Consider the following 16,509-nt stretch of genomic DNA (forward strand, 5'->3'; position numbering starts at 1 on the left):
AAGATCAGTAAAAGAACGAAACGGGGCGTGGAGGGGGGTGTTAGTATATTGCAGTTGGACCTAGCTTTGCAAAAATTGCCGGGAGCTGCTCCGTCCGAGCGCCGCTTACAAAATGCGGTAAGGTCTATATAGAGCCCGTCACAGCACATATATGCAAGACTGACGGATGTGAATGTGGACCGCAATATAGCGAATTTAAGCGAAAGTGGTTCTTTGGAAAAGGAGGAAGATGGAGGAGACGTCTTGACGGAGAACTAAAGTGTGTGTGTGTGTGTGTGTGTGTGTATATATATATATATATATATATATATATATATAGAGAGAGAGAGAGAGAGAGAGAATCTTGATGTTTTCTATTAAGAATTTTCTTCGGCATCAAATCAATGACAGCTTTCTCTTTCACAAGTTCTGTATGGTCTCTACCTCTACGTTCCATGCTTGCAACGATTTTGTTTCAGGAAACGTGAACGTGCGCGCTTTGCATAAGGTCGCTACAGTCGCTGGCACGTACACGGGGGCATAAAGGAGTGTCCAGTGCGACAGCTGGCACGCAGCGCATGCATATACTGTGCACATGCACACACACACACACACACACACACGAACGCCAGAGCTCGTATACACGAGTCCATCCGAGCTGGCGCAAGCGCGTCGCCCTCCCACGGTGACGAGCACGAGCGGTCTTGGAGCGTGCTCGCGGCGAGCGCAAGAAGAAAAAAAAGGGCGTCCGCGGCGCGCACTCGTGTCCGCGCGTGCTCGCGCTGCAACGAGAGTCTAATTAATTTGGCGGCCGCGGCAACTCGCGCTGTGGGAAAGAAGATGGGGGGGAGAGGACACGACGCTTTCTCGGCCGCGGGACCTACCGTATAATGACCACCTGCGTAAAGCAAATAAAGCGTCCCGGGCCGTGTAATTTTTATACCGGAGCCCACGTTTATAGCTCGCTCACACTCTCACGCCTGCGCGTGGTTTGCTGGGCACTCTCTCTCTCTCTCTCTCTCTCTCTCTCTCTCTCTCTCTCTCTCTCTCTCGTCTCGGCGCACTCGCCGATTTAATTTCGGGTCCGCGCCGCCGCTTGCGCGCTCCGCCTCTTCCTTTTCTTCTTGCGCCCCTCAGTGCTTGGTTGTTCCTTCCGATTTTCTCTTCGCCATTCTCTCTCACACTTATCCTCTCGCCTCCTACCGTCTCTCTCTCTCTCTCTCTCTGTCTCTTTTCTTTTTCTCGGACTCTCAGTAACGTGCTTCTTACGGCAGACGTATATATGCGGTATATGGACTGAAGTCATGTTATGCATAGCACAGCTAAGCCGGTGAAAATCGGCGCGTTGACTATACTTCGATCCGCTTGTCTGCAGCATCATAGTGGAAGCTGCGAATAGGGCAACAATATGGCCGTATACGTGACGTCGCGTGAGCACTATATATATAACTATACCCACGAACGTCGTCGGAAAATGACGTGTACGCATATCCAAAGATGTTTTGGCGAATGCTGATAAGAGCTTAATTGTGAGAAATTGAATGACGGCCCGCGGACGGCAGTCAGAATTTGTACTATGATTTTATTAATAATGGCTTGCAATATGGGCTCTGAGGATATTACCGCGGTGGCTATGCGACGAACTAAAGGAAACTATTCAAGAAATATTCATCGCAGCGTCTTGAAAAAGCTATATACGTTAAGTTAGTAACGAGAGAAACGACAAGGAAGAGGTATATAGGGAGGCTAACCAAATCGAGCCCGATTACCTAATGCCTGAATCAGAAGCAACCAAAATTTCCACAGATGGTTGGTATATGTGTTGGTGGGCGTCGACGCTCAACGAATTTCATTGTCGTCTCTCGACCGCATGGTCTTGGCTTCGGCGAATACATTAAGCGCGGCGCAGCGTATATCCAGATTCCGCTCACTTAAGCGTTCTAAACGCAAGCAGCTTTTATACGCTCGAATGTTACGAATGTCCCACTGTTTGTGTCGGTCACGAAGTGAACGATGGCACAACACGAATCGCGATGATTGCGGTATACGCCGGTATCTTGGTCTTCAGCCGCGAATGGCCTCCGAGCTCCCTCGCGCTGTTCCGCAATTGGCACAACGTGCCGTCTCTGAGGACGTTGCCCGTGCTATTCAACCGAATAGCTTTCGTTGGCTCTTTCTTCCGTTTCTGTGGTTCGCAGCCACAGAAACGGAAAGGTGAAAATCCGTCCGCAGTCTGCGGACGGACTTTCACCGCCGATGCACAAAGGCGTCGATGCAAAGGTCGCGTGCTCTCGCCCAACCGAGTCGCAAGGCTCGTTCGCCACGGAGCGCCGTGCGTTACAGCTCTTTGACACGCACGTGCTGTCGCGCGAAAGTCTTGCGGCGTCCGAATGTTTATAGAGAGATGCTGTGCTAAGAGCGCTCGGGAAGGTCTGCGCTCCTCTTCTCCCGCAGCCCTTTCCTTCCGTGGCTGCGGGAGAGGGCTCAGAGGGAAGAGGAGGAGGGCAGCCGTCTCTCACGCCGGCGCTCGCGCCATATAGCTGGAGACAACGTTTACATACGACGCATCGGCTTATAAGCATAGCCAGCTACACCGTCGCTACGGATGTGCTGGTTAATGGCTCTTTATACTGAATGACGCAATGAAACAACAAACGCCACCTGAACGTTCTCACTGCAGAAAATATACGATAAGCACATCGGTTGCTTAATAAAGCGAATAGCTTTGCAGCTATAGAAGCGTTCGGCTATTCGCTTACATTGATAATCGTCGTCGATCGTTTCTGCACGACTTTCGCTTAATTTCCTCGTGCTTGGCGAGCCACTTCCGTCATCGGAAGCTGAGTTCTGGCAAGGGAAGAATTCGGCGTCGCGCGAGCGTGACCCAGTGTCGCATTGTTCTTAACTATGCCCCCCAGAGACCCACGCCGAAAAATTCTGTCGGCAGTTTCTCTTTTATGAATGTAATAATACCGCGCATGCCCCGAGTGCCCAGCGATCTCTGTAAATATGGCACGCATCGTGAACTGCTTGTTTACTAATTAAAATTTACACGATTCCATTGACACAGGCAAGAGTCCGTCGATGTCCCAGAACTGTATACACTTGCCCAAGCATCTCCGTCCGCATCCGGTCTGAATGTAATACAAACGATGAGGAAAAAAGAAGCCTCAGGGGTTTCCTTTTTAACGGAGGAAACGAAATTGGTGGGATGGCAAGAAAAAATATTCGGCAGATCCAACGTATACATGACGGAATGTACGTGTAGCGGTAATTTAATTGCTTTATAACTATACGGCGATGCATAGAATTTTGTGTATACTCCCATCTTATAGATATGCAACGTGTAACGTCATGCAACGTTTATGTTTAAGCTTTACATCGCTCACAAGCTATGCCGAAAGGCCAAGTCCGAGTGTGGCGGATCCACTGTGTGAGACGTCTGTATACGCAGCGAATTCGCAAGGACGAAGGGGATGTATTGTGCTTGTCGTGCTAGGGAAGAATGGGGAGGACGGGTGTACGGGCAGAAAAGTACACGACGTGTACCAAGTAACGTTCAGAGATCCTGTATCTGTTGCGTCGCAGCGTCACATACCCATTCTGCAGGATCGGCCAAGAACAGGCACACATGTAGCACATATATACCGAATGACTATAAATAAATGAAAACAATGTAAATCAAAGAATACATTAAATATAGTCCATTATCCCATTAACCGGCTTGTGTGCTTTACGTATACCCATGAGCGGCCCGATCATATGGCACGTTTTATGTATACAAACTTATTTTCGTCCTTATGCAGAACGGTGGTGCCTCTTTATACTTCATCGATCTGCATACAGCAGCTGTGCGTTCGGGTTACTTTTTTATATTATATACAGATTTTGTATTAAAAAAATGTCCAACTATCTCGATACTTCCTAACGCGAAATTTGAGCGGAGGTCTACACGTGTTTTCATTTCGTGATATATTAATTGGGGCAATGAAGTTGAGGCTGAAATCACTGCACCGACTGGCAGTGGGCCAGTGCCGTCAGCGCCTTCGCCGAGGGGAGGGGCAGCATGGGAACGCTGGCATGATGAGCGGTAACAGAACGAGTTGAGTCAACAACTCAACTCAACGGTAACAGAACCTGCTGTTTAAGAAGCCGATGACGAACGCGCGAACAGCGGCACGAGCGCATTCGCGCGCCTAGGGACGCCGACGCTCAAGGAAAGGGCGCCTAACAGCTGCGCTCTAAAGAGCTACGAATGCAGGGAATGTAACGTTTTTGCTGAGGAGTTCCTAGGTGAGTCGGACATACTTTGCCGCTAACAACGTGAGTTTTAGAAGACTAATTTCAAAGAATGTTAACTAAATTTTTGATTAGAGCCTTATTGGGTTCAGTTCATATAGGGCAAGTTTGAAGGCAGTCACATATTGAAGGACCCTCCCTTTTTTTAATATTGAAAATCGCACCTAATTGCACATATTTCTAATCGAATTTCAACGCTCAATCCAGGCAATGTCGTAACCAAGTGTACCCAACGCCTCCTATAGATAGAAGGCCTGTGGACTCTGCCTTATGACGTCATACTACTTTGACCAAAATTTCCATTGCCAAGCCCAGTGTGACGAAAGTGATGACGTCAAATTCCCCCGCGGCTTACTCGGGAGCATCCCCATTACATCCTAAGGCAGGTTGGCAAGGTAGCATGACGTCATGGATCGAAGTCCACCTGCCTTGTGCTATATATATAGGAGGCGTTGGCATGCACCGCTGCTACGCCAGACGGAAACGCCCCGTAATTAAGTGTGGAACGAAGTGTGAATGATACTATATACGGCTCGTCGCGGTAGATGCTTGCCAGACCCGCCGCGGTGAATTTAGCGGCAATGGTGTTGGACTGCGAAGCGCGAGGTTCGATTCCCAGCCACGACGGCTGCATTGGTTAGTTGGGGGCGAAATGCGAAAGCGCCCGTATATCGCGCATTGAGTGCACGGTAAAAGAACCTCAGGGTGGTCAAAATTAATCCAGAGTTCACCACTATATTCCAGAACCCAGAGTCCAAATTATTCCAGAGTCCACCACGCGTGCCTCATAATTAGATCGTTGTTTTGTTTTGGTGCGCAAGAATCCCAGAATTTGATTAATTTTCATTGTTTGCCAAGCAAAACGTGCCGTGTGCGTGTCTGCCGCGACGTTCAGTTTCAAGCATCGTCACGCGGGCCATTTCCGCCTGATATGACAGCGAGGCACGCCTCTATTTTGACAAATTTGTAAAACTATATAGTTTCAAGGATTGTGTGCTCCTGAAGTCTATACGCTTCCATTCACTTAAAGCCTACCCTATCGGTGCTTCGTCCTCTCCTACTATACATATAGCGGCGGCCGCATTTCGATGGGGGCGGCATGCAAAATCACCTTTGTATACCGTGCGTTATCGTTGGGTACATGTTAAAGGAACCCATCTGGTAAAAATTAACCCGGAGTATACTATATATACGGCGTGCCTCATAATCATATCATGGTTTTGGTACGTAGAAACTCCATAATGTAATTATTTGACTATACATACATAGAGAACCTAAATGCAAACGCTGTTTTACAAGTATATATATAGGCTCTCTGTACTCGTGGAAATGGCCATGTGTCTTCTACGCGGTGGCCCAGTGGCCACGGCACTGAGCACGAGGTCACGGGTTCGCGACTCCTACATGACTAAGGTGGCCGCAATTTGAAGGAGGCGAAATGCAAAAAAAGAAGAAAAGACCTGGGGTATACATATAATTTAGTGCATGCTAAAGAGCCACAGTGAGTTGACGTTGATACGGAGCCCTATACTCTCAGACGACGCTGTCCTCGATGTGTGCTTCTTAGCGCGAAGTATTATTTGCCTCTTACCGGGCACTTTGCGATATTGTAGTATATAGGTAGCTTCCTGTATCGCATCGTTTCGGGCTCGCTTCGATAAATAAATCCTTGTTACATGGCGGCATCGAACCTTGGTCTGCCACCGCAACAGCCCGATGCTCCGACCACTATACATACGGGCCACGCACACTTCCCTTGTGACAACGCCAACTTGTTCGTTGAGACAATCGGCGCGTGCGTCAGTCGTACAGCGTATACCAGTTTCCACTATATGCCACGGATGCAAGATAGAGGTGCGCGAATAATATGCAAACTCCCTCCTATAGCAGTTATAGGAAGGAAGGAAGGGAGCAGGAATAGAAGGAAAGACAAGGAGGTTCACCAGTTCTCAGACCGGCTATATAGCTGCCCTGCCTAGCAGTTATAGCTCTACAGTGTACTGCTGCAGGAGCACTTGCCCTCACGAACGGCCGAAAACATCGCTATATACAAAGTCGTTGCCCATATATCTGCGGTGGCGCGACCTTATACCGCCTGTCGTCAGTGGTGAAAGAATGACTTGGCCGTTTGCATTGACCTGCAAATATATGCATGTATGATTCATAGGCCGCCATTCGATGATAATGAATCAACAGCGAGTGATTCATTAGCCAGCGGACAATTAACGACTCTGGCGATGGCGCTCGGCGAACTGTATTTAATTAGGTGGGAAAGGGAGAGAGTTAAGGCGACACTCGTGAGAAAAGTATGGCAAGAGCTGCGTGAATGTTGCCCAAACGCATCAGTCTGTGCTTCTTATCTCTCTATATTGCACACGCATGTGGTTCACATATATCGCCTGACGGTGACGCTGAGTGAGTGCATGACATTAGCTAAAAAAGATTACGGAGTTTTACGTAGCAAAGCCACGATCTGATTACAAGGAAGGCCGTAGTGGTGTTCACAATCACCAGCAGCCGCCATAATCTCTGGCGGCTGCTGGTGCCCGCAGTGCAAAAATTTTTAAGGAAATTTGGAACAAGCAAAGAGTCGCAAGATCGCTCTCACTCTCTGCCTGCCCTTTTATTTTCTCAAGTAAGTTATATATATATATATATATATATATATATATATATATATATATATATATATATATATATATATATATATATATATATTGAAACGAAATGAATTAAATGAAGATTGAACAACGTATCGTGCATCGATAAGGGAAACATCGCTTGGGAGTTGTGTATGACAAAGACGCTTTTTCCCCCTACCATATGAAACCAAATTTAACGAGACTTTGTCACTATATGAGTTGCATCTGTGTATCGGATGCAGAGCAGGATTCGCGCTCTTTCTGGTGTGCATAGAGCCCACCGAAAGCGATACGACGTCGCTTCCTCGGGTACATATATGAGCCCGTCCTTGAGCCGTGCCGTGTTCCTCGAAACGTATACTTTCCTAAATGGTTAAAAGCAGAAAGAAAGTGTGCACACGTGCGCTGGCCAGTATGCACAGCCCTGCACCTGCGTGCACACCGTGTATGCGCAGAACACCGGTGCAGTGTGTATTCGCTCCGCCTTCCTCATGACTTAGGGCGATACTTGCGGAGGGACGAGCGAGAAACAATGTTCGGCTTTTCTTCCCGGAAAGTGAGCGTCGTTCTCCATCTTCGTTAGGAGCAAAAATGCGGACCAGACCTCCGGGTGGAGTCTTGAGACAGTGCCTGCATGAGAGCGCGCAGCAGAACCGCTTATAGCACGAGCGACAGTGCGCAGGAGCAAATTTAAAAAAGAAAAAAAAGGAGAAAGACAAGCGAGAAGGGTGGAGCGGCCCTGTCTGATGCTGTAGATCGCGTTTCTTTTTTGCCTTGCCCAAGGCACGGCGTGAAACAAGCAACTTAGCGCCCCTTCCCCTCTGACACTACCTCCTTCCTCCTCGTCCTCCGTCGCGTTCTGAAAAATTCCGGATCAGTACCACGTGTTCTTCCCTGCGCCCCTCGACCGGTGCGCGGTGGATGGACCTCTTCGCGAATGCCTGCTCCACGGCGCATATAGCAGGCTAATTGCTGCTACGACCGGGCGATAGAGTGGCGATTTATTGGCATTCTTGGCGCGTCTCGGGACCCTCCCACTTTTCCGACGTTTATTTTTAATTATTGCACCCTCGCAGTCCACTGCCCGAGCATGCGTCCTTTTTCGGTACTTCCCTAAAAGCTTATTTCTGTGTGTTGTTGACGCCGCGCGCCTTCGTTCATTTATTATTATTAGTTTTGTTTTTTTTTGCGTCGGGTTTCAGGTTCTTGCTCGCCACGCGCTACAAAGACAAATGCGCTCATCTGTATACGAGCTTGCGCATATATATAGTGTGTGAAACTTGAGCCTGCTACGCGCTCCGTGCGTATGATCGCCTTCTTTATTATTATTGTTGTTGACGTTATGTTTCTCTCTGTGTGTGTGTGTGCTTTAGAATGCCTTGCCTGGCCCGCGACTTCGCTAAATTCTCGCCTGCCACATGCTGGCAAGAGTTCTCCCATCGCCTGAATATTCATGAGATGTCGTAAGGCCAGCCATAAGCGCCTCCCTTCTTTTTTTCGTCTTCCGTCGAGATGCGGCAGTTTAACGACGACGTCTCGTAAACGAAAACAGCGTCTTCCCAACCCGATATAATGGATAGAGGGCATGCGCCTTCTTCGTCGCGGATGGATATTGTTCGAGGGGAAGTGGTTTTCGCCTGCAGCTGCGCATACTAGATCGAACGGCAACAAAAAGAAAAAAAGAGAGAGACAAAACAATATCGGCAGTTGCTTTCAGGACACACCACAAAGTCGAAAAGAAAAAAAAAACAGTATTGGCTATCCATGTGCACCTGCTGCGGTAGCCCAGCGGCTATGCCACCCTCTGAGCATAAGGCCACGTCGCGACAGCCACATTTATATGGAAACAGAGCGCAAACATAACGGCGCGATGACCTTTCTGCGCATTTCAGAGAAGTTCATATGACTAAAATAAGTCCAGAACTGTCGCCTAGGGGAAGCTATCGAGTGGTAAAATCAATCAATCAATCAATCAATCAATCAATCAATCAATCAATCAATCAATCAATCAATCAATCAATCAATCAATCAATCAATCAATCAATCAATCAATCAATCAAAATCAATTAATCAATCAATCAATCAATCAATCAATGAAAACTTTGTGCAGTGCACACCAAACATTATGCATCCCATAACCATGGGCATTCGAAAGTATACATTGCAGCCTCTATATATATCCCCGCGTGTCGCTCATCCCAACGACGGAAACAATATACTTTGAAAAGAAACGCTCGTAATTTATTCCGAAACTATGTATTCACAGTCTCGTACATGCACTACTCAAGGGGTTCCATCAATCAAACTTACTTCATGCCACCGACTTATATATGAAAACGCCCTCGCGGACGGACCCAGCGAGTATAACCTTGACTTGAACCGTATACACCGTGCACACGCAAAAAGGCTATCCGTCTCTAATGCGCGAAGGAAGGCCTCCAAGGAAGGCTAATTATCATTAGCGAGTCCCATTCGCGCCGTCCAGGGCAGGCACATCCGTCCTCTTCTACCCCGCCGCCCACACAGAGAGGTTTGTCTGCGCGATGCCCTCATATCTGGGAACAGCGCGCAAGTCGTATATACGCGCACGTATATGCGCATGGATTCGGGCAACGTGATATAACAAGCGAAAAAGAAAATAGTGAGAATACCGAACAACAACAACCGTAGAGCCACGCTGCAAGCTCCGCAGCGATCCTCGGAGACCGACCGGAGCACCTGACCTCCGGAACGCGAATCGCTCGCGGCATGACGAACCCGAGGAACTTCGGAGGCTGGCGCACCACGCAGCGCCGGCAATTAATCCCCGTCCGGGAAAGCGTTTATACGATACACCGCGCGGGCTCTTCCATCTCTTGCTTCTTTTGCCCAAGCGGAGGAGCTCGCTCCGCATCCAGCAGAGCAGCCCAGTTCTTTCTCTTTCTTCGAGCAACTCTTGCGAGCAGACCGCGGGGGTCGCGCGCGCGCGGCAGATCCGCTTTCAAAGGCGTCGCGCCGCGCCCTTCCCGCGAGTGTAACAGAGAGTTCTTGCTGATTTCGCCACAAGCATCGATGACGACGCGGTTTCTTTCCTTCGCGTGAGCGCGCTCATGCTTGCCGCTGAGGCGCCCCACGGACCATCGCGCTCACCTCTGCATCTCCCTCTCTTTCGGTGTGCACCTTTATCGTTCCTTCGAACGTTCCGCCGAGCATGTATTATGTGTCTACGCGCGGGGCTTGCGGTGCGAGTCAACGAAAGCGGCAACGGGCGGCTCTCCTCCTGTTTGTGTTCTCTCTCATACTAATGAGCGCAGCCCCTTGACACGCCTTCTGTGAGGCTGCCTGCCAGGCCTCCTCGCTTGTGCGATGGGCCCGGCGTGTAAATCTATAGGGACACGCACAGACACCGCAGCGCATGGGTGCTCCTCGGTAGGGGGCAGAACACGCCGCCCACTTCCAAACCAGCGGTATGTACACTCACACGCGGCCCGGCGTTTTGCAGATTCGATAGGGCATCGAGGCATGTGAAGAATGGGCTTGCGTAACTGAATCAAAGAGCGCGCGCGCCCAACCATTCTGCTTTGTGCAACGATTCTGCGACTCCGGCTCCCATAGTATGTACGGTAGAAGCTTGAAAGCAATCCAAGTGCTTTGAACGTTTGGTGGAAAGGAAAATGGTGGGCGTAACAGGATATAAAATCGACAGCAGTATAAATTAGAAACCAAACACGAATACGTTTGCGAAGGAGTACAAAAGGTGGAGCTGAACAGGTCCTGTAATGCGTAGAACAGATAACGAGTGGAATGAGGAGAAACATAGTCGATCGTACCAGAGAATTAGATCGCGTGATAGGATGATTTTCAAGCATATGTATGAGGTGGGTTTGCCTGGGTCACCCAGTACGAGGTTAATTGGAAATCACTTGGATTCCTTATCCTGCAGTGGAATAAATAAGGTTGTACTGACGACGAGGGTGACCATGTACAGACCACAGTTGCTTTACTCTCTCCATATGGACAATGCTATCCAAAACATACATTGACATATTAAAGCACGTCTTATTTGATGCACATAGTTACTTGGTATTCCGCAGAGACATCCGTCACACCTGCTAACTCCATGATTGGATAAGAGGAAGCTTTAGCTCGGATGCTCCTGTCTAAACACATGTAAAAGATTAATTCGTTCTTCTCCGCAACCACGGCGCCAAAATTGAGGAGGTTTGTTGCATTTAAAAGAAAAACTTAAAATATAGTGACTGTTTGTTTCAAATTTTCGTTTTAGGTCGACAATTTTTTATTAAAGATTGCCAAAAAATTGCAAATTTTCAGAAAACGAAACTATCAAGTTAACCACTCTGTAACTCAGCAGTGAAAAATGATATCACAATTATGTGAATTGTATCTGATAGTACATCTAAACAGGACAAAATTGATATGTTAAACTTGAATCTTCAAAAATTTAGTAATATGAAAATGCACCTTTTGAAGAACCCTTGTACACAACGTAACGAACTCACGTAAGATATAAATTGACACACCAAATTTGCCCGCTTTGAATGATCTAATGTATACCATTTAGAGAACCACGATATCTTTCTTGGTGCAGAGCAATTAATTTTTATAACTTGGTGCTTCTATTCTTTCACACTTTCGAATTTTTGAAAATCCGTTTAACAAAATTTAATCAATCAATCAATATTTGTTTTTGATGAAATCAAATACAAGATGGGTATAAGTACACATTCGGAGGTCCCGAAGTAACAACTGCCGGGGGGACCTCCTAAAGAACCGTGGCAAACAGTGAGTCATGTCATATATTATACAATTTCTACATCATCATAGGAAATAAACGGTTAGAGAGAAAAAAAAATCTATTAATGATATCACAAGTATAATCACACGCTTAAAAAGAAAGAAATATAATTGAAGAAATCTTAAAGATAACTCGCAGAAATTCAAATGAGGATAAATGGCACGTAAAACTAACGAGAAGTATCAATTATAGGCAAAATTCAGTGACTCGGTAATTGAACAGTACATTGCATAATGGTAAAGCAGAACAAAATCTAATTAATTCTACGTTCGTGAAATTATACTATGCGCCAGATAAAGTGTTCATGAAATGCTCCTTCGTTCTACGCTTGAATGATAATAATGTAGATTACTTGAATTCCAAAGTCATGGTATTGAATTCCAAACAGAAATGCCTGGAAACACGACGGTAAATTTCCCATAATTAGTTCTTGCTTTTGGAAGGAGAAGATTGAGTTGTGCTGAAAATCTTGTGTTGTTATAATTGATGAGGCTAGAGCGAGTAAAACCTGGAATATTAAACTCTGTATTTATAAGACGACACATAAACGTAATTCAGGCCCTAAATCAAAATTCTGCTTCCAGCAGTGACTCGAATTTATCTTTCTCTCTTAAATGCAATAAATTTCATTAAAATCGGTGCAGGGGTTATCTCAGAAAAGCGTTTCTGCGTTTTACATGTATTTCAATAGGCCGCGTCAGAGTTGGGCCCGAGCTGAAGCTTCCTCTTAAGTAAAAACTGGGAAGCGGGAGCTTTTTAAGGTCGTTGAGACATCTGTCCTATAATTTTAACACTATTGTGGCTATACAGTGATCACGCGGAATCCCTAACACCGTACAACGCTACAGTCAATATTTTTAAATACTCTTTCTTTCCGCGCACAATAACTCAATGGAATTCACTCCCGACTGATCTACTAACCAGTATTGATGCCATTGACAAAATTACTTATTGACAGTTGCACAGTTATTGTTTTGTGTTCATGCTATGTGTCTTTGTTTATATATTCTTTACTGCAATTATTTTTTTGCTGTGCTTTTTTTGCAGTTGTTATGGTCATTCTCTTTCTGTTTTGCCCCTCCTGCTAGGACCCATCTAGGGTCTGCAGTATGCTGTAAATAAATACCGCCAACTTACGTAACACTCCATAAGTGGTATACACGCGTGTACCAGTATAGTGCTATTTCTTGTCGTTTGCATGCGCATTGACTGAAGCGCTGTATACCAGGCAGTATACACTGACCGAGCCTGATGGCCGAAGCTTCAGGGCCGCGGCTTCCCCACAACTGTTAGAACACTTCCGTGTTGACATTCAGATGTGGCGACGTAACTTCGATACCGTTAAGAAAGAGAGAAAAAAAAAATAGAAGACAGGAAAGGCAAGGAGGTTGACCAGACGCACGTCCGGTTTGTTACCCTGCACTGGAGGAAAGGGTATGGCGATGAAGGGGGAGACAGAAAGAGCACAGTTTCGCGCACATTTGAAGGTTCGCACGGAGTGTACACACGGTTGCCAGACCTGTCGACTTGAGGAATTTCAACAGCGCTTTCGTGGCTTTCTGTGCCATCGACTCGTGCGGCCATGGTCCAAGGATCTTCATTACCGAAAATGGCCTAGAGTCCAGCTGGTTCAATGCTGTCAGGAGAGCTTCACGCTCGGCGTCGTATTGGGGACCGATACATAGGATGTGTTCAATCGTTTCTGTGGTTCCACAAGACCAGCACAAGGGCGTATCCCCCATTCCAATGCGTTACCGTTAAAATACTCTGTAATGGTCCCCATGCAGTGTGTAAAGTCAGCAGTGTGCGCAAATGCCATCCGCTGCGGTGGCTCTTGCAGTATGCCTATATTTGGCGTTCTGCTACTGAACGAGATGTCGTGAGTTCGATTGGTGGTCGCGACGACCTACCTCATTGCAGAATGAAGAAACGTTCGCTTTCTTACTCTTAGCTCTTACAGAAGCTAGAAATTCAGCAGTTTTTCTCAACAAATTTTGTTGGAGCCTATAGAATGTCAGCAAGGAATCTTCAGAATCGCAATAATGATTTTTGTCAGGCAGGTGTGTTAAAGAACCCCAGCTGGTGAAATTTTTATTTATTAATTTACAATACTGCTACTCTCATTTGAGAGCGTGGCAGTTGGGCGATACAGTATACATGCATATGAGTACACATTTAGGCAGAACAGTTAATTGAAAAAAAAGGAAGTAAAAGAAAACAATTGCCCAACGATGGCAATATAAGAAAGAAGCTGAGTTTAGAAACAAAAATGCAAGTTTTCACATGACAGTTAATTAACATGATACTAGCAGTTAAGAACACGTAAGTGACTAGGTATACAGGAAATAGGAGCGAACTGAAAGATAACACTTAACGCGTCAAGAAATTTTAAAGTTGTGTGAAGGGATACGCTTAAAACATATACACTCTGAGAGCGAGAAGACACGAATGAAAAAAAAAATGATATGAATCCGAAACCCTCACTGCGCCGTCTATGATAACCCGGGTGTTGCTTTGGGCTTTTTTTTTATCACACAACTAAATCAAATCCATCAGCATGAAGGCCAAGAGGAATGAGATATAACTGACATGAGACCTGCAGCAACATTTGAAGATGCCTTTCTCGCTGTAAATGGCATGCGTCAGAGTGATTGAAGCGCCGCCTTTCGGTGTCAGTTGCGGGTGCCGTGATTATCCATTGCTCGAATGACGTCGCATCGTGCATGGGTCTAATCGTGTCCTTTACACAAGCAATGAAGGCGACAGGGAGGATCCGACGTATAGTTAAGTGTATACGCTAAAGACAAACTCGACTGTCAAAGCTGATTGCTCGCTATAGGTTGCTCTCTCAAAGCTGCCTTTCGTTGTCTTTGTTTTTTCGGCAGGATAGATGTTTGTCAGTTGAGAAAATTAATAAATTTCCCGAATAATATTTATTCGAAATTCATAAACATTCCTCTAGAAATTCCGAATCACGTCGCCGATGGTGTCATTATGACTTCAGCGTGACATAATACAGGTGTCGCCAACATTTTCAAAATCATAATTGATAAAAATGAATAAATAAATCACTGAATCAATCGAAACTCAGTTCCTTTGTTACCTCAGGAAACGCGACTAAACCTTCTGAAAACGGCTTGAGAAATGCATGCCCTGTTCTTGTTTGGCACACACAGCAAGACGGCACGGCACAAGCGACGATTATATTGATATTGATACATGCTAAAATTTATAATGCGCTTATACTTCAATGAAATAATGACATAATGTAGACGTATACAACATACATAAATGCGAGTATACACTTGTAAGATTGATGCCCATAGTTGGTGAACGTAAAGCACGGTATACCTAAACAGATCGTGAGAAGCAACTTGATATTTTTACCATAATGATAGGATGCGTCAAGTTCCTGTTGATCCAACCGATTCGATATAAATGTAAGGTTGTAAGGCAAATATTATTAGCAATAATTTGCTCGTGAGATAGCTATTACTTTTGCTTCTTTACTTATTTAGTAAAAAAAAATTATTTATGCGCGATGTGATAAATAGTGTAATTAATACTTTCAAAACACCTAGACGTTAGAACACAGTAACGTACCTAGTTTTACATTTAGTCTACGAATGAAATATATCGTAGAAATAAATCTATAGGTATAGAAGAAGACATGTAAATGAAGAAAATCTGTAGTTTTTCTTAGTGTGAATGTCCTTTCTTCCGCAAGAGATTCCTCTAAAAGCAGCACATTTAAGTTTATGTCCGTTTACGAACGTTGTATTGATATCTTTACGGATAAGTAACGAAATAAATTCGGCATATTAGACTTTACAAGGCACTATATATGTGGCACTGCCCCCGTCTTTCGGTTTTGAGTCCTTTTCAGGTATGCCGAAACTTCGGCTTAGAATTTCACATCTATATCATTATAGGACTAGCCCTACAATGTAACGACATTTACTCTGGTGTCTTTTTAACATAGAGCCAAAAATTATGTGTATATTCATACGTATAATATTTATGCATGTCTTGTGCATGGATGGCCCCACTGCCGGAAGGACGACGCGGACCTGGACGACGCGGACCTCGTACAGTATATAGTCCGCGCCAGGCACGTACCCAAGGGGGTGCGTACTCTAGGGGGTCCGCCCCCCCCCCCCCCCCCGAAATTAAGTGGCATACCCCCCTCCCCTCCCCCCCCCCCCCCCCCATGCATGTCCACGCCACCACTGCTCACACACATTCCTAAAGCGCCGCCAAATCAATGTTGAAACTTGACAGCTATTCGGCGGTCACCATTTTGCTCTGCCTCTTTCACTCCTTTTGGATGGCGGTAGTTAACGGCATCTCCTGGGGTGTGAAGGCCAGTTTTCTCATCGATCGGTGCCCGTGCGATTAACTCGAGATGCATTCAGTTGTCACCATACATTGCAACGGTCACGTGCGTCGCTGCTGCTTCGTTGGTTCAACCTTCTTTGTTTAGACTCATCCAGAGACCAGGATAGGGATTCGGTTCGTAGAGTAAGCTGATCTGTATGCTCTTGGAACGAGTTGCGGTGAGAGAAAACGCCAGCTGCGTTTACCTTTTCCTTTTGTCTCATTACTTCTTCGAGTGACGGCTCACCGTGACGCTGGCAGATCCTCGGAACCGTATACCTATGGTATGGGTTAGAAAGGTGGAAAATAAGATCATGCAAAACAGCGTCCGTCATCGAACCGTGCAATAACCGTTAAACCCATAAGCAATATCAATGTCACCCGTTACCTCGTCTGGTTTTTCCCTAATTGTACAGC

The sequence above is a fragment of the Dermacentor andersoni genome, chromosome 2 (assembly GCF_023375885.2).
Source record: "Dermacentor andersoni chromosome 2, qqDerAnde1_hic_scaffold, whole genome shotgun sequence".
Taxonomy (NCBI): domain Eukaryota; kingdom Metazoa; phylum Arthropoda; class Arachnida; order Ixodida; family Ixodidae; genus Dermacentor; species Dermacentor andersoni.